General features: G+C 42.6%; 1 protein-coding gene and 1 pseudogene across 1 annotated transcript in view; one reads left to right on the forward strand and one right to left on the reverse strand.

Moving 5' to 3' along the window:
- Positions 1-11359: 11359 nt before the first annotated feature.
- LOC122704196 lies at positions 11360-11486 on the reverse strand (annotated as a pseudogene).
- Positions 11487-13039: 1553 nt separating this feature from the next.
- Positions 13040-24340, forward strand: part of GREB1 (growth regulating estrogen receptor binding 1) — a 124816-nt gene continuing 113515 nt past the window's right edge. The window contains 1 exon segment of the mRNA XM_043917845.1: positions 13040-13156. The gene's annotated coding sequence lies outside the window, so the exon portion shown is untranslated.

A 24340-nucleotide genomic window follows, 5' to 3' on the forward strand; every position in this document is an offset into this window, starting at 1 on the left:
CTCTGATGGACATAGCCTCATATGAGAATTGTAGAAAGAGGAGGGTATATAAAACATGGCCAAGGAGATATGGTGGGAGCAAGGACCATTCCCCATTAGTTTTCTGTGTCATAGAAACTTAAGCACAGAAAAAGTTTTGGGGGATGATTTAGTGAAAATTTCTCATCTCACAGGGGAGGGAACCAATACCAGCGAGGCTAAGTGACTTGCCGAAGATTAAAATAATGGTGTCTATGATTAAAAAATGGGCAGAAGAACCAAGCAGACATTTTTCCAAAGAGGAAATGCAGATGACCAATAGGCACATGAAAAGATGCTTAACATACTAATCATCAGGGAAAAAATCAAAGCCATAATAAGATATAACCTCACATCTGTCAGAATGGTTACCATCAAAAAAGAACACAAGCTAGAAATGTTGGTGAGAATGTGGAGAAATGAGAACCCTCGTACACTGTTGGTGGGAATATAAATTGGTGTGGGCACTGTGGGAAGCAATATGGAAGTTTTTAAAAAAACTAAGAATAGAACTACCATGTGACCCAGCAATTTCACTCCTAGATATAACCAAAAAGAATGAAAACATTGACTCTCAAAGGTACCAGCCTCCCAGTGTTCATAGAAGCACTGTTTACAATTGCCAAGATGTGGAGGCAACCTAAGGGTCCATCAATAGATGAATGGATAAAGAAGATGTAGTGTACACACACACATACACATACACACACACACACACACACACACACACACACAATGGAATATTACTCAGCCATAAAAAAGACAAAATCTTGCCATTTGCAGTAACATGGATGGCTTCACAGGGTATTAAGCTAAGTTAAATAAATTAGACAAAGACAAATACTGTACGATGTCAGTTAAATGTAAAATCTAAAAAAATATGACAAACTAGTGATGAAAAAGAAGAAGCAGATTCACAGATATAGAGAGCAAACTAGTGATTACCAGTGGAGAGAGGAAAGGGGGACGGGGAACTTAAAGGTTAGGGGGGAAAAAAAGCATTATTATGGGATGACCTGAAATCATGTGCATGAAATTCTGAAAACTCCAAAGCACTCTAGAATTTTAAGAATCTTTTATTCAATAATAACCATAAAAAAAGATGGTTTCTGGTCTTCTACTTTCCAGATCAGTACGTTTTTTAGGGAGGTGATACGGTATCAGGACAAACACGAAGCGGGAGAGGATTGTTCTAGAGATGGAAGGATGCTGAGAGGGGAGAGGTGGGATGGAAGGAGGCACGGACAGTCCTGGGCTGGAGTGAGTCCTGCCGCCCTCATCAGACTCACTGGCAAGCATCTTAACCTGCAGGATACTCAGTGTCTGTATTTGTAAACTGAGGGCAAACCTACCTGCAGTTCTGCTATATTAGAGATGAAGGACGTCCAGTTCCTGCTGCGTTGAATCCATCTTCAATGGTAGTGCAAACTTCCTAATTTCACAGGGGCTGTCTCTAACCAAGTCTCAAAGCTCCCTGCTCCAGAGACTAAAAATGGTTCTCAGATGACATCAAATGGAACAAAGAGCTGGGCGCTGACTCTTTGTTCTGAGGTTTTGTTCAGAACTTGACAAGCCTTCCTGAGAGCTCCCCAGAAGTTGCTGGCCCACGAAAGCTTTCATTGGTCCAGACACATGGATTCAGTCTCTCCACTTAGCAACAGTATTTGCCTCCTGCTTCAGAAAAGGAAACAAAAAAGTAAGCCTGCAGTTAAATACACCCACAAGGGCAAATCCCCATGAAAGCCTGTCAAAAAAGAGCTGTGGGAAAGATGAGCTATAGCTCTACGCCTGGGTGAACTCCAATGAGGAAGCCACAAAGGGGAGGGAGGGTGGGCATGCAGGCTTGTCAGTTCCAGCCCCCCAAAGGGTTTCAGCTCTTCCCCCCTCCTGACTCCCGCTGCCCCACCACTGCCCTCACTGTCATTGTTCCAGAACTATTTTAACTGCTTCCTAATTCATCCCCCTGTCCTTCCATCTACAAGGCACTCTATACTATCACTGTCAAATTAAGCAGCTGCCTTTTAGGGGGTGGCTGTTGACCTCACATGGCAGGGGAATTCTTTCTAAAGTGCGGATCTGATATCATCACTCCTCTGCTTAAAATCAGTCCATGTACTTTGTCTGTATTATGCTCCTGGTTAATATTTTCCCCTGGGCACTGGTCATTTGCCTGCCTGGCTGTCTCCAGCATCACACTTTCGGAGGGAGGCCAGGGTTGGGTTGTGGGGACTCAGGGGTCCCCACCACCTTATCAGAGCCATTCTATGCATTGTTTTCTCTGGTGCAGTCACGCTAATCTTCCTTCAATTCCTCAAAAGCCCTCCCTCACTGCTGAATCTTCTCACATATTGTTTTCTTTGCAAGATCATTATCCCTTTGAGGCTTCCCCTAGCAAGTGCTTCTTCCTTATTTTATACCTTCTTCCCCCAGAAAGCGTTCCCTGAACCCCTAGATGCTGCTAGCACCCCAACCTCATCCCCATGTGTTGTCTGACAGGCCCACAATGTGGACTGATGCCCTTAGTAATCTTTCACCACCAGTAGGTATATTACGTAAATAGCATTTGGAAAAAATGTTATCTTTGCCATGTTGACGTTGAAATGTAAGTTCTAAAGCAAAATATGACAACCCAAAATATAGAGGTAGTATTTTGTCTTAAATCTTCGAAGCGTACCTTACAATGGATTTTCTTTTAATTTGACATTATCAGATTATTGATGAGTTTAGCAACTTTTTCCTTCTATCAAATTTTATGATGAATGATACTTGTGTTTTTGGTAGGTCTTGAGTATTGTAGGTTTACATTAGTTTCATTTGGGGAAAAGAGTATTCATTTTATTAATTGTGTTATGAATTGTGCTATGGTAAAATCCATTTGTATTAATTGTGTTGGAAGGAGAAATACAATCAGTAAACTTGAAACTTTTTGTTTTGTTAGGTAGTTACACATAATTTTTATAATGAAAAAGATAAATTACAATACCTTCCCCTAACAGAAAAGAAAGCTGCCAAAATTTAGAGAATAACCACATTGGCTTCAGACTTACGATACCAACAGTTCAAAAACATCATTAGACCTTTGAGAAACTTTACTTGATGAAAATTAAGCAGAAAAAACTTAATTTTTTGAAGAGTTTCATTTGTATGACTCAAAATTCAAAAGATACCAAAGAGTAAACAAGAATGTCCCTTCCACGCCTGTCTCTCAGGAATAAAGTCCTCTCTTTGAGGCTATTGCTCTGGTTTTGTATGGATTCTTGCAGAGATATTTTATGCATAAATAGACATCTATGTTTCTTCCCTGACTCTTGTTTGCACGCTGGTAAATCATACTATTTCTTGATTTTTTTGAACCTACCAAAATATCTTGCAGACTGTTCCCTAACAGCCCAATGAAAGTTTTCCTTACTCTTTTTTTTTTTTTTAAATGTCTACAGAGTATTATATGTGTCTATGTGCTATATAAATCACCCAAGCCTTTCTCCGAGTCTAAACATTTGGGTTATTTCCAATACTTTCCAACCATAAACAACACCAAATACAGAACAATCTCATTCAGCCTTCCTTTTACATAGGTGGGAGTAATCTAAAAGATAAATAGCTAGCAGTGAACCATGAGGCCAGAGGTGATTTTGATAGATAGTCAAATTACCCTTCAAAGAAGCTGAATCAATTTACCTCCCCTTTAGCAAGAGCTAAGGTGGGAAAATATGACAAATCAATTTTCACTTGGCCTTTAAGAAGCAGCATTGCTTTCTCTGTCTTAATACATTACTTCAACAAAAGCATCATTATTCTTCAGGATAGTAAGAAACTACATCAAGAGGCTATCAACTGCTAGAACACTAATGTTTCTTTGCTGATGCTGTCAAAGTTTTTTTCCAGTCATTTTTACTAAAAGGCGGACATGTTGGTGAGATATACATGAATTTGGGGACACATCCCAATAATCCAGGTCTGCTATACATATGTCTGTTATAGGGGCTTCCCTGGTGGTTTTGATGGTAAAGAATCTGCCTTTACAGATCTGCCATGCAGGAGACCCGGTTCGATCCATGGGTCGGGAAGATCCCCTGGAGGAGGGAATGGCTACCCACTCCAGCATTCTTGCCTGGAGAATCCCATGGTTACACTATTACATTCCTGGAGGAATGAACTCCAAAGAGGACTTTTTTTGGAGAGAAAGAGGATGTGTGTGCTTAGTCGCTCAGTCGTGTCCACCTCCTTGCAACCTCATGGACTGTAGCCCGCCAGGCTCCTCTGTCCATGGGATTCTCCAGGCAAGAATACTGGAGTGGGTAGCCCTGCCCTCCTCCAGGGGATCTTCCCCACTCAGGGACCAAATGCAGGTTTCTTGCACTGCAGGTGGATTCTTTACCATCTGAGCCACCAGCGAAGCCCAGGTTAAATGTGATGGCTATGGTGTTGTTGATATTCTTTGCATTTATTCAGTCTTACATAATTTTGTTGTATAAATGCCATTTGGGATTATGAAGGGGGTCCTTAAATCTTGTTGCACAATTGGCAGGTGATTTATTTCCATACATATTATCAGACAAAGGATCTTCTCCATCAAACTTTTATATAATTTAATCCTTTCTGGTTATGAAGGGCCAGTGTTACATTGCTAGTGTGTGCTATGTTGCAGCCAGAGGGTCCCCATGAAAGTTGAACTACTACATTTTATTCCACCTGAATTTTTCTATACAAATTCAATTTAGTTTGTTTGCTGGTGTGTTACTGTTAAATGTGTTGGACTCAAACGTTCACCTCCAACGCACTATCTCTATGAAATACACCAGTTACACCAAATTTGTTCTGCCCCCCTGATTCTTTTCCCTTGTTTATCTAACATTTGATACCAGACAATGAGGTGCTAGCCGCCCCGTTACAAGCCTGGCTACCCTTTGCTGACATGTAGTGCCTTAACATTCCACCAGGTGGAGCACTTTCACCTTAGGGAGCGCAGTGAGTAGGGTCTCTGAATTTGGGGTGGTCTATGTCCGCACTTCTGTTAGGTCCATACCATTTCTGTCCTTTATCGAACCCATCTTTGCCTGAAATTTTCCCTTGATATCTCTAATTTTCTTGAAGAGATATCTAGTCTTTCCCATTCTGTTGTTTTCCTCTATTTCTTTGCATTGATCTCTGAGGAAGGCTTTCTTATCTCTCCTGGCTATTCTTTGGAACTCTGCATTCAAATGGGAATATCTTTCCTTTTCTCCTTTGCTTTTTGCTTCTCTTCTTTTCACAGCTATTTGTAAGGCCTCCTCAGACAGCCATTTTGCCTTTTTTGCATTTCTTTTCCATGGGGATGGTCTTGATTCCTATCTCCTGTACAATGTCACGAACCTCCGTCCCTTATGACATCACCCTTATGGCAGAGAGTGAAGAGGAACTAAAAAGCCTCTTGATGAAAGTGAAAGAGGAGAGTGAAAAAGTTGGCTTAAAGCTTAACATTCAGAAAACTAAGATCATGGCATCTGGTCCCATCACCTCATGGGAAATAGATGGGGAGACAGTGGAAACAGTGTCAGACTTTATTTTTTTGGGCTCCAAAATCACTGCAGATGGTGACTGCAGCCATGAAATTAAAAGATGCTTACTCCTTGGAAGGAAAGTTATGACCAACCTAGATAACATATTAAAAAGCAGAGACATTACTTTGCCAACAAAGGTCCGCCTGGTCAAGGCTATGGTTTTTCCAGTGGTCATGTATGGATGTAAGAGTTGGACTGTGAAGAAAGCTGAGCATCGAAAAATTGATGCTTTTGAACTGTGGTGTTGGAGAAGACTCTTGAGTCCCTTGGACTGCAAGGAGATCCAACCAGTCCATCCTAAAGGAGATCAGTCCTGGGTGTTCATTGGAAGGACTGATGCTGAAGCTGAAACTCCAGTACTTTGGCCACCTCATGTGAAGAGTTGACTCATTGGAAAAGACTCTGATGTTGGGAGGGATTGGGGGCAGAAGGAGAAGGGGACAACAGAGGATGAGATGGCTGGATGGCATCACCGACTCAATGGGCATGAGTTTGAGTAAACTCCGGGAGTTGGTGATAGACAGGGAGGCCTGGCGTGCTGCGATTCATGGGTTCGCAAACAGTCGGACACAACTGAGCGACTGAACTAAACTGAACTGATGTCCACCTCACATGCTAGCAAAGTAATGCTCAAAATTCTCCAAGCCAGGCTTCAACAGTATGTGAACCGTGAACTTCCAGATGTTCAAGCTGGATTTAGAAAAGGCAGAGGAACCAGAGATCAAATTGCCAACATCCGTTGGATCGTTGAAAAAGCAAGAGAGTTCTAGAAAAACATCTACTTCTGCTTTATTGACTATGCCAAAGCCTCTGACTGTGTGGATCACAACAAACTGTGGAAAATTCTGAAAGAGGTGGGAATACCAGACCACCTGACCTGCCTCCTGAGATATCTGTATGCAGGTCAAGAAGCAACAGTTAGAACCACTCATGGAAAAACAGACTGGTTCCAAATTGGGAAATGAGTACGTCAAGGCTGTATATTGTCACCTTGCTTATTTAACTTATATGCAGAGTACATCATGAGAAATGCTGGGCTGGATGAAGCACATGTTGGAATCAAGATTGCCAGGAGAAATATCAATAACCTCAGATATGCAAATGACATCATCCTAATGGCAGAAAGCGAAGAAGAACTAAAGAGTCTCCTGATGAAGGTGAAAAAAGAGAGTGAAAAAGCTGGCTTAAAACTCAACATACAGAAACAAAGATTACAGCATCCAGTTCCATCACTTCATGGCAAATAGATGGGGAAACGGTAGAAACAGTGACAGACTATTTTCTTGGGGCTCCAAATTCATTAGAGATGGTGACTGCAGTCATGAAATTAAAAGACACTTGGTCCTTGGAAGAAAAGCTATGACCAACCTAGACAGAATATTAAAAAGCAGGAACATTACTTTGCCAACAAAGGTCCGTCTAGTCAAAGCCATGGTTTTCCCAGTAGTCATGTATGGATGTGAATGTTGGACTATAAAGAAAGCCGAGAGCCAAAGAATTGATGCTTTTGAACTATGGTGTTTGAGAAGACTCTTGAGAGTCCTTTGGACTGCAAAGAGATCCAACCAGTCAATCCTAAAGGAAATTAGTCCTGAATATTCATTGGAAGGACTGATGTTGAAGCTGAAACTTCAGTACTTTGGCCATCTGATGCGAAGAACTGACTCATTGGAAAAGACCCTGATGCTGGGAAAAATTGAAGGCAGGAGAAGAAGGGGACAACAGAGAATGAGATGATTGGATGGCATCACTGACTCGATGGACATGAGTTTGAGCAAGCTCTGGGAGTTGGTGATGGACAGGGTAGCCTGGCGTGCTTCAGTTCATGGGGTCCCAAAGAACTGGACATGACTGGGAGACTGAACAACAATAATGTTCCTGGTAAAATGGAGGTGGACAGTGTGGAATGCAGTTGGAGTCTGAAGTTTCTAATGAGCAAGTGCCACATTTAGGTCTCAGATGCATCGTTGGTCCAGGTGAAGTTCAGCATCTCTGGTGTGAGCCACCCATAGAAACAGGTCAAATCCTAGTGTTAGGGGCTGAATTGCATTACCCATTCCTGCCTCCTTCCAAATTCATATACTGAAGTCCTAAACCCCAGCACTTTAAAATGTGACCTTATTTGGAGAGAAGGTTTTAACTGAGGTCGCTAAAATAAGGTCGCTAAGGTGGGCCCTAAGCCAATATGATTGGTGTCCTTATGAGAAAGGACATTTTGGACACTGACATACCTAGAGAGAAGACAGCCATGGGAGTCAAAGAGAAAGGCCTGGAACAGATCCTTCTCATACCACCCTCAGAAAGAACCAAGCCCACTGACACCTGGATTTTGGGCTCCCAGCCTCCAGAGCTGTGGACCATATATTTCTGTCATTTAAGCCTCTCAGCTTGTAGTATTTTGTTATGGCAGCTCAAGCAAACCAATATGCGCCCCCCCCCCCACCTCACATTTTGGGAGAATTTAAGTGAGCTGAGTTTAAGCATTTAATAGGCTAGAGAAGTATTTGCTCCACAGAGAGTGCTAACAATGTAAACTGAGTTATACTTTACAGATTTTTATCAAAAGTGAATAAACTTGATGTACAGAAAGACATGCAGAAACCCTTTCATATGGAAACAAGCGGTAAGCTAACAAGTGACTCTGTACTGCTTGACACACACAAATGGGAGCTGCTAAAGGCTCCAGCCAGCTCTTACTCTGTGGTATTTTGACTGCGCTGCTGTGATGGAGGTGAAAAGAGGAACCTGTGCTTAGGCAGGAAATGAAGGAGATGGTGTATATATTTGTATGTGTGATGAGATGGTTGGATGGCATCACCGACTCAATGGACGTGAGTTTGAGTAAGCTCCGGGAGATGGTGATGGATAGGGGGGCCTGGTGTGCTGCAGTCCATGGGGTCGCAAAGAGTCGGACACGACTGAACTGAACAGAACTGAGATAAGCAAATATACATATCTATGAAAACCTGTGAGAGGATGCATTTGGGTCTGGGTATAGCCGTGTGAAAATATGTGTATGTTAGAAAAAGGTAGAGAAGTGTTGGATTTGCAAGAAACAGATATGGGAGTAAGGAGAATGTATGTGCTGAGGGGAGAAATGTTTGTGTGACAAGTGTGTGTAAGAGAGAGAAGAGAGAGAGAGGAAGAAAGAGAAATCTTTAGTGTTGGTGGAAAGAAACGCATGTGAGAAACATATGTCTGTGAAGAAGAGCCATGTGCATATTTGAAGCGTGTACACTACGTGCATTTAAGGAAGCAGATATGTTTGTAAGGAATACATGCAGCACATGCAAAACATGTAAAGGGGACATGTGTGTGAGAATGTGTATGTAAGAGGGAGAGAAGAATGTGTGTGTGATTCTTCAGGATAATGCTGGTGAAAGAAAAAATATGCCCAGAAGCCATGTCTAATTGCCTTCCTGACCCCGTGGCCTCCGTGAACCCGGCTTACTGAATGAGCTCAGAGATTGACAGTGCCTTTGTAAGTCTGAGGTTGGCCACCACAGTTTTTTTAGTTTGGTCCTGTTTTTGTCAACAACATTTTAAACTAGGTTGAGTCCCCTCATGTAAGAAAATATCTTGAAATTACTGTTTTCAAGTTTTAGTTCAAGTTCAGTAAAGATAAAAATAAGTAGGTCAGGTTCATTTCAGGAAGAAAAAGCTAACTATTTGTATTTGTGCTCATATTTAAATCAATGAACTAGGAGCAGAGAGATGATTCATCAAGCAGGAAAAAAATACATAGCAAAAAAAAACCCCACATTCATTGAGTGTCATTTCTTGTCTAATTCTTCATTGATAGGAGTCTTTCCATTTCTAGAGTTTATTATAGATTTAAAAAATAGGATTCAGTGGTTTCCTCAAAGTCATTATATCAATCAGCTGAGGCATGGGACATCTTCCTAAGAATTTTTCCCTAGTAGGAATCTCATATTCACTTCCATTCTTTTGGTGAATCAAATCATATTTTTGTCTTTATTAAAAGTGACTTCCTGGGGAATTCTCTGGCAGTCCTGTGGTTGGAAATCTGCCTTCCAGTGCAGGGGGTGTGGGTTTGATCTCTGGTTATGGAGCTGGCCTCCTACATGTCTCATGGCCACAAAACCAGAAAACAAACAACAGAGACAATATTGTAACTAATTCAGTGGGGACTTTAAAAACAGTCCACATCCAAAAAATTCTTTAAAACTGACTTCCTTTTTAATGTTGGTTTTCAAGGAAAGGAATGCATTTTTTTGAATGACTTTCACATAATGGTGGTTAGGCAGACAAACTATGGCCCATGGGCCAAATCTGTTCTGCTATCTAGGTTTTTTTTTGGGGGGGGAGGGTGTCTTTTTTTTATGACCCATGAGGTAAGAATGGTCTTCACATTTTTAAAAGATTATACTTTAAATGGTTATATAAGTACTTATATAATCAAATAGTGTGAATTTTGCCTCCTGGCTGGCCTAAAGCCACAAATATTTCCTTTAATCCTTCAATAAAAGGTTTCCTGACCTTGTCCTGTAGAATTTTATTTGCTTGATAAAATTTAAGCTGTCAAAATGCAAGAGAAAAAAAGTAAGTGTAGTGATTATTCATTTAGCAATTGCACTAAGTAATCTACACCATAGAATCAGCATATTAGTTAAGATTAACACAGTTATTCTACACATGTTTTTATTGCAGTGGTTGAAAAACAGTGCATTCCCTAGAAACACAAATGCAGTCGAGAATGTTCATTGCAGTTGTTTCTTTTCGTTTCTTTCTTTTGTGTGTGTGTGTGTGGTCATGTGGTAAATGGCACCTTAGTTTCTCAACCAGGGATTGAACCTGGGGCACCCTGCAGTAGAAGCATGGAGTCTTAACCACTGAACTGCCAGGGAAGTCCCACAGCAATCTTATTTCTAATCATGAAAAACTGATCAACTTAAACATTGATCAACAGAAAAATGTCTATACAAGCCAAGCCATTCATGCAATGGAACGCTATTCAGTAGTTAAAATGAATAGCCTAGGGTTATATGTATGACAGGCTTCCTAGGTGGTGCAGGGGTCAAGAATCTGCCTGTCAAGTAGAAGTTGTGGGTGTGATCCCTGGGTGGGGAAAATCCCCTGGAGGAGGGCATGGCAACCCACTCCAGTATTCTGGCCTGGGAAATCCCATGGACAGAAGCACCTGGTGGGCTAGAGTGCACAGGGCTGCAAAGAGTTGGATATATCTTAGTGACTGAACAACAACATTTGTATGATGAGATGGCTCTTAAGCATAACATTGAGTGAAACAGCATAAAACAAACCGACTGGGTTACATGACGAAATGCAGAACATAACACACAGAAAGCTGTAAAACTGGTAAACATGTTCTATTTGAACACATGTATATGTAGTAACATGAACATGTGCATATGTAGTAATGGTATGAAAACATTGATTTTTTAAATTTTTTTTTCATTTATTTTTATTAGTTGGAGGCTAATTACTTTACAATATTGTAGTGGGTTTTGTCATACATTGACATCAATCAGCCATGGATTTACATGTATTCCCCATCCCGATCCCCCCTCCCACCTCCCTCTCTACCCACTCCCTCTGGGTCTTCCCAGTGCACCAGGCCCAAGCACTTGTCCCATGCATCCAACCTGGGCTGGTGATCTGTTTCACCCTAGATAATATACATGTTTCGATGCTGTTCTCTCGAAACATCCCACCCTTGCCTTCTCCCACAGAGTCCAAAAGTCTGTTCTGTACATCTGTGTCTCTTTTTCTGTTTTGCATATAGGGTATCATTACCATCTTTCTAAATCCCATATATACGTGTTAGTATGCTGTAATGTTCTCATTTGGGGAAATCGCAGGGGTCAGCACATCTGGAGTGCAATGGATAAGCCTCGCCCTGGGAAAACCACCTTTGTGATCATGGTATCTCCCCTGCCAGGTAAGTATGATGAGATGTTTTAAAGGAATGCTGGGGGTGTTAATTCGGGAGAGAACTGGGATCAGGGAGGGCTGTCCAGAGGCTTTAACTGTATTGTGATATTTATTTCTTAGGAGAAAATCTGAATTAAGTATGGCAAGAGGTTAGGATTAGCTGGTTCTTGGGCACACACGGAGGGGCTGACGAACTTACTGTTTCTAGTGTGCCTCTGAAATATGTTATAATAAGCAAAGTGATGGTACCGTCAACCAGAGGACAGGAAATCTACAGAGATTAAGGCAGTATTTTTACCCAGAACCTGTTGAGTGCTGGCACTGGCTGCGGGCCAGACCCTCATTCCCTCATGTAATGATTCAGTTCAGTGAACTGTGACTGTGTTCCCCATCCTCAAGGACAGCGTCAGACTGGCCCAAGGCCACAGTGGGAGTCATAGGGGTGAGTGCCCCTGAGGTTTCAGGGCTGGTCTTTGACTCTACCTCTGTGCCAGGCACGCAGGTTTCTGAAATCACAGGGGCCCCTCTTTTGGCTTCGAAAGATAAAAGAAATCTGGAGCTTTACCCCTGTGCTCATCCCTCGGGCTACCTCAGCACCAGCCTCCCCGAGAGGTCTGCAAAGATTTCTTGGAGGTTCGTGGCTTCCTTCCTTCCTTTCACTCATTCTACCCGACCCTGGGGCCGGGGAAGGTTCCACCCGCAAGTGCCTGGCATTCCAGAAGCCTTCTCTTCTGCTGGCCTCAGACAGGCTCCCTGGTGGGCCGCTGGCGGTTGGGGACCCTAGTCCTCCATGCCCTGCTTCGAGCCGTTGGCAGAAAGAAGGGCGCGGGGAGCCGGTACCGCGGGCGCCCAGGACGGCGCCTCGGGCGCCCGACCGACGAGGCCCTCCGCCGGGCTCAGTCCGGGGGGCCGGGGTCCTTGGTGGGGAGCCTTTGGGAAGCCTGGGCTCCGCTGCTGCCGCCTCCCAGACTTGCCTGGTCGCCTCGCCACTGGGCACCTGGGTCCCAAGCGACAAAACGACCTGTGTTCTCCCAACGTCTGTCCAGGCTCTAGCCCCAACTCAGCCTCCGGGGGCCGGAGGGGCTCCCAGTGTGGCCCCGCGGGACGGTGGGCAGTGTGCTGGGGGCTGAACGGGGAAGCTGCCGGAGGACTCCCCGGGGGAGATCGGAGAAGAAAGCCGGCGGCGCCCCCTCGTCCGCTGCCTGGCCCGGCAGGTGGGAAGGTCGGACTTCGGTGACCAGGGCGCAGGGGCAGGGCGAGGGGACCCGGCCCGGGCTGTGGGCGCCGCGTCCTCGGCGGGGCGAGGACCCGGATCGGCGGTCGGGCGCCGAGCTCGGCTCCGGCCCTCGAACCTCCTCCCCTCGCCGGACGCCTCCCCGCTCCGTCCACGGCGCCGCCCTCGCCGCTACCCTTCCCCAGCGGGGTCCCGGGGGCGGCCGAGCCCACCGCCGGCCCTCCTCCGCGGTCGGCCGGAAGACCTGGAGAAGCGGACTCCGGGGGCGGCGGGGGGTCAGGGGTCAGTCCCGGGCGCTGGCCGCGCTCCGCAGATCCGGGCTTTGCCGCGCGCCCCCCGGCCGGCCGAGCCCGGGAGCTGGGGAGTGAGCGCGCGGGCGGCTGGGCCAGCCCTCCGACGGCGGCGGGCGCACCGGAGCGGGGCCGCGGCGGCGCGAGGACAAAGGGCCGCGGTAAGAGCTGCCGCGCGCCGGCACCGGGGCGAGCGGGGGAACCGCTCGCCGCCCAGCGCCCGGGGGAAGAGCCGGCGGGGGTACGGGAGGGTGGACCCGGGCACTTTTCCTGCCCCGATTGCCGGGAGGCTGCGGAAGTGTCGGGGTTCAGCCCCGAGGGCGCGTGGGGATGTGGGTGCGTGCGCGTGTGTGAGTGTGTGTGTGAGAGGGATCGGCCAGGATTAGAGTTGGATGGATTTGGAGCGCGCGCTGAGCGCGCGGCACAGGATCCGCGCTCTGTAGGTGAGAGCTGATAAAAATGACACTGATGGTGCTGGTCACTATTTTGAGGGTGTGCACACGTGCATGCATACGTGTCCACGCCTCTGTGTTTGGAGAAGCTGGAGCCGGAGGTGGCGGCTCTAACTTCCCGGCACTTGGGACGCGGCAGAAAATGGGGCTTCTTTCCAAAACCGCCCTGGGACCCTCCTGGAGGGGCTCCGATCCTTGAAAAGCCTGGTTGAGAAGTGGGGAGCGCTTAGTCGCTGGATCCCAGTTTGGGGTCTTGGGAACAAAGGCTGCTTCCCTGAAGTCCAAGAAGGTGTGTGTGTGTGTGCGTGTGCGTGTGTGTGTGGCCACCAGGGCGCCAGGCGGGGTGGAGGCGATGGTCATTCATGGAGAAGGATGTTGGGCCATTTTGCTGTCAAAGCCTCTTTTGATCCCTGGTCTTGAAGGCCAGCAAAAAAGAGGAACTACTTAATTTGTGTACTGAAGCTTTGTTTAATAAACTTTGCTTATAGAGGTAAGTGTTACTCAGGACTTGGAAGATTTCTTTAGTATCTCTTTTAAACCGTGTGCAAATTTGATTTGTTAAAAACTTTTATTCCTACTGAGAGCATTTTAACACTGCTGTGTTAGATCTGGGGGAAGGGTAGAGGTCTGGGAGGGTTCTGACCTTCATCTGACATAAACCAGTTGTTTTAACGTCACCTGGTTTGCAACATTTTGTAGGAAAACGTTATTGGAAGTTTTAAAGGCCAGTTAGACTCCTACCCCTGACTTAGAATGTCTTAAATCTCTGGGCAGATTTGAATTCCTTATATCCAATTTAGAGCACTGCTTCTAGAGCACTGTTTTGGATTTGCTCAGAAAAGTTTATTTCTAGGAAATGAAAACCGAATTAAAAATGTGAGACAATTAAATGAAACACAGGTGAGGAGCTGTCTCTAGGAGACTTTTCATACCGAAATCTGGTTGACTTAAAGTTTGTATTTGTGGTCTGTGACATTCTCCATCCCCCACAGCAGTGGATGAGGTGGGCTGCTGTTCATTCTAGAACAAGTTTTTTTTTAATGCAAGTGTAGTTGACGTACAGTATTATGTAAATTTCAGGTGTACAATATAATGATTCATAATTTTAAAGGTTATACTCCATTTATAGTCATTATAAAGTATTGGGTATGTTACCTGTATTGCACAATATATCCTTGTGGCTTTTTTTATACCTAAGAGTTTGTGCCTCTTCATTCCCTACATTTCACCCGTTCCTCATCATTCTTTCCCACTGGTAACCACTAGTTTGTTCTCAGTATCTGTGAAGCTGCTTCTTGTTTGTTATATTCACTAGTTTGTTGTATTTTGTAGAGTTCACATATAAGTGATGTCATACTGTATTTGTCTTTGACTTATTTCACTAGCGTAATACCCTCTAAGTCCTTCCATGTCACTGCCAATGGCAATATTTCATTCTTTTTATGGCTGAGTAATACTCTACATCTTCTGTATCTGTTCATCTATTGACAGACACTTAGGTTGCTTCCATGTCTTGGCTGTTGTAAATATGCTGCTATGAACACTGGGTACATGTAGCTTTTAGAATTAGTGTTTTTTGGAAGAAGTATTCTTTAAAGGGTAAGAAGTAAGTTCAGGTTGAAATTGAAATTCCATCTTAGCCTTTTTTGTTATTGCTTAACAAATGGCTTATCTGTGGTTTAAGATGTTTTTAGCTAATGAAAAGAGCTACTTGCACCAATGCCTATAATCTTTTACTGGGTGGGTAATTTGAAGCCAGACTTTAATATCTGTATTTTTGCCTTGTTATTTTTAATAGGAGAGTTTATAATCTAGAGTCTGTCTAAAGATTTCTGTGCTTAGTATGAAGTTGATTATGCATTCATTTAGTAAACAATTGGCTGAACTTTTATGGTATTACAGATGTTCAGTTTACTACTACCATTTTAATTGACATTAGAAACCCCCATTTTAAGAAATTTGTGTCTAGTTTGTGGATTCAAAATTTGAATTAGTTGGCAATTCCAGAATGTTCAGAGGCAATCTCAAAGTAGAGCTAATTAGTGTTGAGAAAATTCAGAATGAAAAGAAGACAAACTATAATTTAAAGAGAGAGGTAGGCTCCCCGCACCCTGCTCCATGACCAAGCATAGTCCTCACGATTGAATGGGACCAGGATATTTAAACAAAGACTGTGGTATGGATGCTTCATGCTTTAAGCGGGGAAAGGGAGCTTGCTTTTAATAATCCACATTTCCCTGTCCAGCATGCTTCAGTGGTTCTGTTCTGTTTTCCCTAGGAAGCCTCTAAGGCTTTTGTGGGGGTAACTGACTATTAGGGCTGGCTGAGGGTAGTGCATAGAACCCTGGCCTGGACATTCCAGAGGGTCCATGGACTTCCAAACCCTTCAAAAGACTCCAGTTAATCTTTGCACTTTGTACACTGCTTAATGGGCACACTTGTCTTTTAGGTTCAGTTTCTGAGTATACAGCTAAATTATAGTACTTTAGCTAATTACCCTTTAAAAAACAATAGAATGAGGAAGACCATTGTAGAAGTTATATTTGTGACATAAAATTGAAAAACCTGCAGAAGAGTTTAAAAAAAAGAAGGAAGTCTGAAATCTACGATCCAGATATAATTACTGCTAATTCTTTGGTGTGTTTTTTCTGGTCTTAAAATTAAGTTCTCTATGCTTCTGAACATTGGCCAAGATTATGTATATATATATATATATATATATATATATATATATCCACATAAGAGAATACAAAATTGTAATTTAAAATAACATAAATGAAATAATAAGTGTAATCCATGCCATTTTGTCATTATTATGAATATGGCTTAGTTGGTAAAGTGTCTGTCTGCAATGCAGAAGACCTGAGTTCAGTCCCTGGGTCAGGAAGATCCCCTGGAGAAGGAAATGGCAACCCACTCCAATATTCTTGCCTGGAGAATTCCATGGACAGAGGAACCTGGTGGCTATAGTCCATGGGGTCACAAAGAGTTGGACACAACTGAGTGACTGACTAACACTTTCACTTTTCGATATGAATATATTTATTATTTCATTGATATTGTCATTTAAAATCACAATTTTGTATTCTTTTGTGTGGATAAATTATATATTATTTAGCAGACTCTTGGGCTTTTCCTTTTATTTGTGGTTTTGATATTCTTTCCATCTTGATAAAACATAATTGATTGATGGTAATATATATTTCTGAAACTTGACCGCCTGTGTGTGTGTGTTTGTGTGAGCGCGCGCGCGCGCACTGTGCATGTGCTCTGTTGGATCCTTAGAAGATGGCAAAAAAGTTTAACTTCAAGGATATATAGTGGGAAAGGATGTAGTTTTGTCTTAGTCTTTTCAATCTCTTACTCCCTCTTATTTATCTTTTATGCCATTTATTTGTCTCTGTAACACAATGATTTGCATTTTCTTTACCCCACCAAATTATGAACTTGAGGATAGCAATTTGTGTCTTCATTTTGTTTGACTCCCTCTAGTGGCCAGCCAAGGCCTGGCATGTCACTGATGTTCAAAATAGCCTTTTTTGGGGGAGTAATGAAATGGCAATCCACTCCAGTATTCTTGCCTGGAGAATCCTATGAACGGAGGAGCCTGGTGGGCTACAGTTCACCGGATCACAAAGAGTCGGACACGACTAAGCGACTTCACTTCACTTCACTTAATGAGAAGCCAAGTCCTTTTAAAAATGTGCAATGACAAATCTTGATCCAACTGACTCCTGTTACCTTTTTGTTGTGGAACTTCAAATGTCTACGAAAGTAGAAAGGTTGTCTAATGAACTTCTGTGTGATCTCACGCAGTTCTACAATTGTGAACACTTTGTCAATTTTGTTTTTTTGTCTCCTCCCTTCCCACACTGCAACCCTCCTGAATTACCTTGAAGTAAATCCAAGACATTACAGCATTTCCTACTTCAGTTCTCAGATTGTAGTTGCTGGACCAGCAACTCTGGCATCATCAAAGAATGTGTACAAAGTGCAGATTCTCAGGCTCCACACTCAGCACTACTCAGAAGCTCTCGGAAGGGGGAGATTAGCCAACAATCTGAGGTTTAGCAAGCCTCCCAGGTGATTCTGATGAACAGCCATGCTTGAGAACCACGGATCTATGAAGGTAGCCAAGAGATCTATTATATAAGCTCTAAAAACCAGAAACAAATCTTTACCCACCCCCCTCACACACACACAGAAGCAAAAACCTGCTGGAAATTGTGCATTTACCCATCACTGAGTTTGATAACTCAGTCTTATGTCAGTTTCTCCTGTTTGTTCAGAGTGATCTTAACCGTGGGGTGACTGGGAGATCTTTTGTTGATCAGGAACTCTGATTGATAGTCATAGTTCTTGACTCAAAAAGATTTGCAAAGGAAATTATCAGATAAAATCTTTCTGAACTGAGGTATATGTAGGCAATTTTCATTTCAAAAAATAAGAAAAGGTCGAAAACCACTTCGTGGGACACACCAGATTTGCAATTCCATATTTCTTCGATTGATGTCTTAGCTCCCCCCGTGGCACATGGTAAGTGCTGTGAAGTACCAAGTCTGCCTTGCTCACCGTCCTGCTCCAGCACCCAGCACCCAGCACAATGGCTGGCCCACAGTATGTGCTCAGTAAATATTTGAGGAATGAATGAGCTTTGTTCTTTAGGGAACTTACAGAACTCTGCACAGAGCCAAGCCTGATACTGGTAGCAACAATTGGAGAACTATTAAGGGTTCTATTTTGAGGTCTTGACTACAGTGTAGGAGGAGAATTTGAGCCAAAAGGTCAGTTAGTTTCAAATCTGTCAAATGAAAGTATTTATTACGTCCTTAGCAATGTCTTCTGGAGAGATGAGATGTATGGAGGGCAACACAAGAGCAGAGTAAAACAAGGAGCTCATGCACATAAGAGTATTTCACTGGTTCATAACTACCTTGCATTCCAGTGCTTTCAGGCACAAGAATTAGCTGAATAATATTAAATAATAATCATTATAGCCACTACAATCCTTGGGCATCTACCAGGTAAAAAATACTTTAAGGAAATTACCTAAATATCTGTTCCTGGATATGAACTAATTGGTACATTTTGAAATTTTGTATTTTAGCAAAATAAATTAAAAACTCATTGATGTCTTCATTTGTAAAAATTAAAAACAAGGTTAGAAAGTTGGTTCCAAAATTTTTAAATCTGTTGGCATTGGTTGTCTGTAAAGGTAACAGGTGTTTCAGCAACAAAATCCTATCAGTTATTTAATACATAGGCTTTCCTGGTGGCTCAGTGATAAAGAACCCACCTGCCAATGCAGGAAACATGAGTTTGATCCCTGGGTTGGGAAGATCTCCTAGAGAAGGAAATGGCAACCCACTCCAGTATTCTTGCCTGGGAAATCCCATGGACAGAGGAGCCTGATGGGCTACAGTCCATGGGGTCACAAAAGAGATGACTTAGCAACTAAATCACAACAACAACATTTAATATATAAATATTTATTGAGTAGATATTTTGTGCCAAGTACTGGCCTAAGTGCTGAAGATACAGTAGTGAACAAAAGAGGTGATTCCTGCCCTCATGGAACTTACATTTTAGCGGTAAGACTGGCAGTGGACCTCTGTGCTGTGATTTTCATTTTCATAGAAGATATGCTAAAGATGCTGTTACCTAAGATCACAAGGTGGCCACATATAAGCTATAATATGTTGCAATCCATGGAGACTAGGCAGAGAGGTGTGGGCATTCTACCAACCTTTGAGTTGTGGGATGCCCATTCTTTCTTCATGATGCATTTCCTGCTTTATGTGACACGTGCATTGGGGGTGGCGGGTGCCAGGGTCAATGCATTACCAAGGCTTTAAGTACTTATGATTTTTAAAGTAAGAGATACATAATAGTAAAGATCCAGTATTTCCTTCTTGCACTGCCCTGTAATAGCTGTCATAACAAATACCATAAACTGAGTAGCTTAAACAGCAGAAATTTATTTCTCACAATGCTGGTGGCTAGAAATTCAAGATCAAAATTCTGCTTGATTTGGTTTTTGGTGAAAGCTTTCTGCCTGGCTTGCAGGTGGCCAACTTCTTGCTGTGTTCTCACATGGTCATTCATCCCCTCCTCTTCAAGGGTGGAAAGAGGGTCCTCTGCTGTCTTTTCTAATAAGGACACTAACCCTATTGATCAGGGCCCCACCCTTATGACCTCACTTCACCTTAATTACCTCCTTTTAGACTCTTTCTTCAAATTCAGCCACACTGAGAGGCAGGGCTTTCATATATGAATTTTAGGGGGATGCAAGTCTTCAGTCTAGGGCACACTCCAAAGATTGCCCCCTCAGGTGAGCAGGCTCAATTTTGGAATCTGCAGCTTTAGGGTTGGTTTGCAATTGCACACAGGGTCTCCCAGCACTGGTTTGGAGGGCTTAGAGGAGGAGTGGGACTCTTATTCTGTAGCAGGTAGGGCGGGAACACATAGAGGTGACTCTATTGTTGTCAGTGATTTTTTTTGTGCCTGGCACAGACTGAGTGTGTATACCCTTGTGCAGCCGAGGGCAGGGTACTTACCTGTAGATGTTTGTGGCTTGGTAGGTAGTTTTGGACTGGAAACAGCACACAAAAATTGCTTGCTTCAGAAAGCAAGCACTCCTGGGTTGGAACCATCTGATGAATTCCCTGCCGCACTAATAAGATTTCCCACCATCATTCATACATTTCTTAAAGGTACTGGTTTATTTTAATGTTGAAGGCACACATACAGACCATCCTTTACAAAGGTTTCTGATTCATGGTCTCTGCTTCTGGCCTGAGAAATGATTCTGTGCCTCTGCTTCCCACTTGACATTCTTGTTTTCTGTTAGACTTGAATGTGACTCAATTTAGGAGTAACATATCAGGAGACCCATCTGGGCCTTCAATTTACTAAGACTTCTTTGCTCTGTAGAATCTATCATTTCTATGTTTTAGATTGAGAAGCTACTACAAAACTGGTCAGTTGCAAAAGTGGGACCGGATCCTCAAACTCTATCTCCTAGGTGGTGAGGGCTGATCTGTGTGAGTTTCTGTGCATTTCTCTTCACCCACATTCACTTCTGAAAGTGATTCTACAGATGGCCATCCTGTTGCATTTCTTTTGCAGTTTTGACACCCAAAGGTGATCCTGTGTGTCAGGGATTAGAAACAAAAAAATGAAAGCCCAAAGAGTGACCCTGGGAACTGATTCGAGTAGCTAATTCTGGCACATCTCGTAAAATTAAAAATTAAATACCTTTTAGTTGCTCAAAGACATTAAGAAAACAGAAACAGGGTCCAGCAGAGTTAGTCACCCTCATTCTGTGCTCCATTGAGTTTGGCTGTATTACCACATTGTAAGAGTTTCATAAGAGTTTTATGTGGCTCTTCTGGCCGGGTTCAGGGTTGGACTGATAGTGCCCATGAGGTGTAGTATTGTCATTCTCATTTTATACGTGGGAAAACCAAGTCCAGAAACTTGGTTCAGGGACTTCATCCAGGTTATATAGAGGTTAGATGCTGTACCGAGATTTGATACACATCTATCTGACCACAAAACTATACAACTGTGAAGCCAGATCTTAGCACCAAAAGAAGAGAAACGTTTTGTTCATTCTGTCATCTGTTCAGACTGTCATCTGTTTCAAGTTAATTTCTACTTAGACTTTTCATTTGTCTATCATTCAGTGCCCCTTTCTTGGCCCTAGGGCTGGTCAGAGGAACAGCCATATTTCAGGATAAACATTCTGCCTTTTTCCTTTCTAGCATCTCCCTTGTTTCTTTCTGAGAACTTGCGTTTTTTCATAGGCTTTTGTGGGGGTCAAAAAAAAATCTTTATTTGGCCTTTTCTTTTACTAAGATTTTTGTTGGTTTTGCTAGAGAATTAGGCATTATGATTTCTGTAGCTTCCATAAACCATAATGGAAAAGAAATGAAAAAGAATGTATATCTGTATAACTAAGTCACCTTGCTGTACTGCAGAAATTAACACTGTTAATTAAATATACTTGAATAAAATAAATGTGAAAAGGTAATTTATTCCTTTTTATTAGTGAGTTGTATTCCAAGCTCTGGACTTACCACAGTGTAACCATTAACCTGTTAAAGAATATCCAAATTGTTTCTGGTTTGGGGCTATTATGAGTAAAGCTTGCATTGACATTTGTCCACAAGGTTTTGTGTAAACATAAGTTTTGATTTCTGTGGGACAAATATCCAAGAGTGCAATGACTAGTTCTTATGCTAGTTACAGGTTTAATTTTATAAGAAACTGCAAAACAGTTTTCTAGAATAGATATACAATTTCCCACCAGCAGTGTGTAAATATCTAGTTTCTCTGTACCCTTGGCAACACTTGGCATTGTCACTTTTATTTTAGACATCTGCTGGTTGTGTAGTGATGTCTTATTATGGATTTAATTTGTATTTACCTATTGGCTAATGATGCTGAACATGTTTTCATGACTTACATGCTTTCTATTTATCCTCTTTGGCAAAATGTCTCTTTATGTCTTTTGCCCATTTCCTAACTGGATTTTTATTTATTTTTTTATTTTTTATTTTTTTTCTAACTGGATTTTTAAAACTATTCAGTTAGGGAGTTAAAAAATGTGACAGGTGCTAGTCTTTTGTTGGATATGTGGTTTGCAAATACTTTCTTCTATTCTATAGCTTATCTTTTAATTTTCTCAACAGGATCTTTTGCAGAACAAAAACTTTTAAATTTTGATGAAGTCCAGTATATCAACTTATCATTTTAAGGATTGTGCTTTTAGTATCAAATATAAAAACTTTTTGCCTAGACCTGGTTCATGAAGATTTTAAACTGTTTTCTTGCTTTTTTTTCCCTGTAAGTTTTTCCCTATAAGTTTTTTAAAAGTTTTATAAGTTTTTTTCCCTGTTTGTTTTATGTGTAGGTCTGTGATCCAATCTGAGCTGATTTTGGTATAGAAGTTAGGTTAAGATTCACTTCTTTGCCTCTGATATCTAATTATTCCAGTGCCACTCATTGAAAAGGCTGTCTTCCATTGAATTGCTTTTGCATTAATTTCTTTTCAGAATTGGTGCTTTTTATTATCAAGGCAAATATATTGGGCCACGTAAGTGCCTACGGTTTGTACAATAAATTTGAGATGCTCCTGTCGCTAATTACAGTCAGGAGATCCATAAGGAGGGTGCAGCTTAGGGACCCTGAGAGTCAGGACTTGATGGCAGTTGGGGGGAATAAGAGGCTGGGGAACTCTGGGTGGGAGACTGAGTTCCTCTGAAGTTTTTTTTGCTGGCGTGCAGCTGGGCAGCTTCCTCTTCCAGGCAGGGGTGGTGACACTGGGTGTTCTGGGTCAGGCTGGGGCAGGCTGACCTGCGGGTGGAGTTGACCTTCTGGAAGGCTTGGGCATGACCGGGTTAGGTTCCCACTTCGTCTCTTCCGTCAGTCGCAGCCCTGCCTGAGCTCCGGTGATCTCAGCTGTCCGCTCCTGTGAGGTCTCCCCCACCCAATCCCCGTGATGTGTGACCTCCAGCAGCTGTTTCAAAACTCGTGTCCAGAACATGCAGAATTCCAGAGCAATCTTGTGTGGGCTTACATTGAAAAAAACTGTGATTATTTTTAAATGTTTTCATAGTACACACATCTTCATTGGAGAAAGAGTAGAAAGCACAGTTCAACAAAATGTATCTGTGATCTCCGAACCCTGAGGTATGTAAACCCCAAATTCTTAATTTTGGAAGAAAGTTTTTTGTTTTTTATGTTTGCTTGTTTGTTTTTAGCTTGTTTCTTTCACCAGCTGGACCGTCAAGACACAAAGCTGGTTTGGGGAGAAAAAAAAAAAAAGGAAAGAAAAAAAGAAAGTGTCTTCTCTTGGGTTGAATGTGGAGAGAGGTTCTGACACTGCAGGTCACACTGCTGATGAGGCCCATGTGTGGGGGAGCAGAGGTCAGCCCTGGGAAACATAGCCACTCCGAAGGGTGGGAGACCCCGAGGCCGGTGGGGCCAGTGCTGCCAGAGCATTCTTTTGTTTCCCCTGCTCAGCTGTCCAGGATCCTGGCTGAGGACATCAAAGACGTGGCTAAACACTGTTATCTGGCCCTGTCATCTGCCCTGACTCTGGAAGGGGCCTTCCCACAGGGAGTCCTGCAGGGCAGAGCCCATGGCTTCAATCCCACCATTAATTCCAGGCAAGAGCAGATCAATAGTATTTGCATTAGCCATGTATGCACCACCCCCCACTCTGTTTTGTCCTGAGAAAAATTTATTTATTTACTCACCCGATTGAAAGATTATACATTTTATTCACATTTCAAGCGTTATTGGCGTTAATTGCTGGAAACTTATTAAACAGAAAAATACAAACCCTAAAAACGATAGTTTCTCTACCTAGACACAGACATTGTTCATGTTTTGGAAAGTTCCTCTTGTCTTTTTCATGTTTATATACAACAGGAATTTAATAAAAGATGCTATCATCCTGTGAGTACAATTTCCCTGTAAATGTGGTTAGGGTTTGGCAACCATGTCATTGCTGTAAACATTCAACGGCAAAAATTTGTATCTGCAGAGTATTTGGTCACATATCACTTTAACATAATTTCTTTACACTTCAGAACTGTTGCTTAAAAAAAAAAAATCAAATTGGTATTGTTCCCTTTTCTGCTTAGCAAACAGTGCTTATTGTAGAGACTAAAACATCGTGTATAAAATTACCTGCTTTCACTCATGGGAACTTCCTAAAAGTATGATTGAGGTAATAGATTGTTACTATGTTGGTTAAAATGGTTCTAGTAGCTTGAAATAAGGGAACCACTGAGACTGACTCAGTTTTACTGAGCAAATAATGGGTACTTGACATCTTTACAGCAGGGAATGGATCCTGGTCAGACTTCTCAGCACGTGGGC

Source organism: Cervus elaphus, chromosome 11, assembly GCF_910594005.1.
Source record: "Cervus elaphus chromosome 11, mCerEla1.1, whole genome shotgun sequence".
NCBI classification, from domain to species: domain Eukaryota; kingdom Metazoa; phylum Chordata; class Mammalia; order Artiodactyla; family Cervidae; genus Cervus; species Cervus elaphus.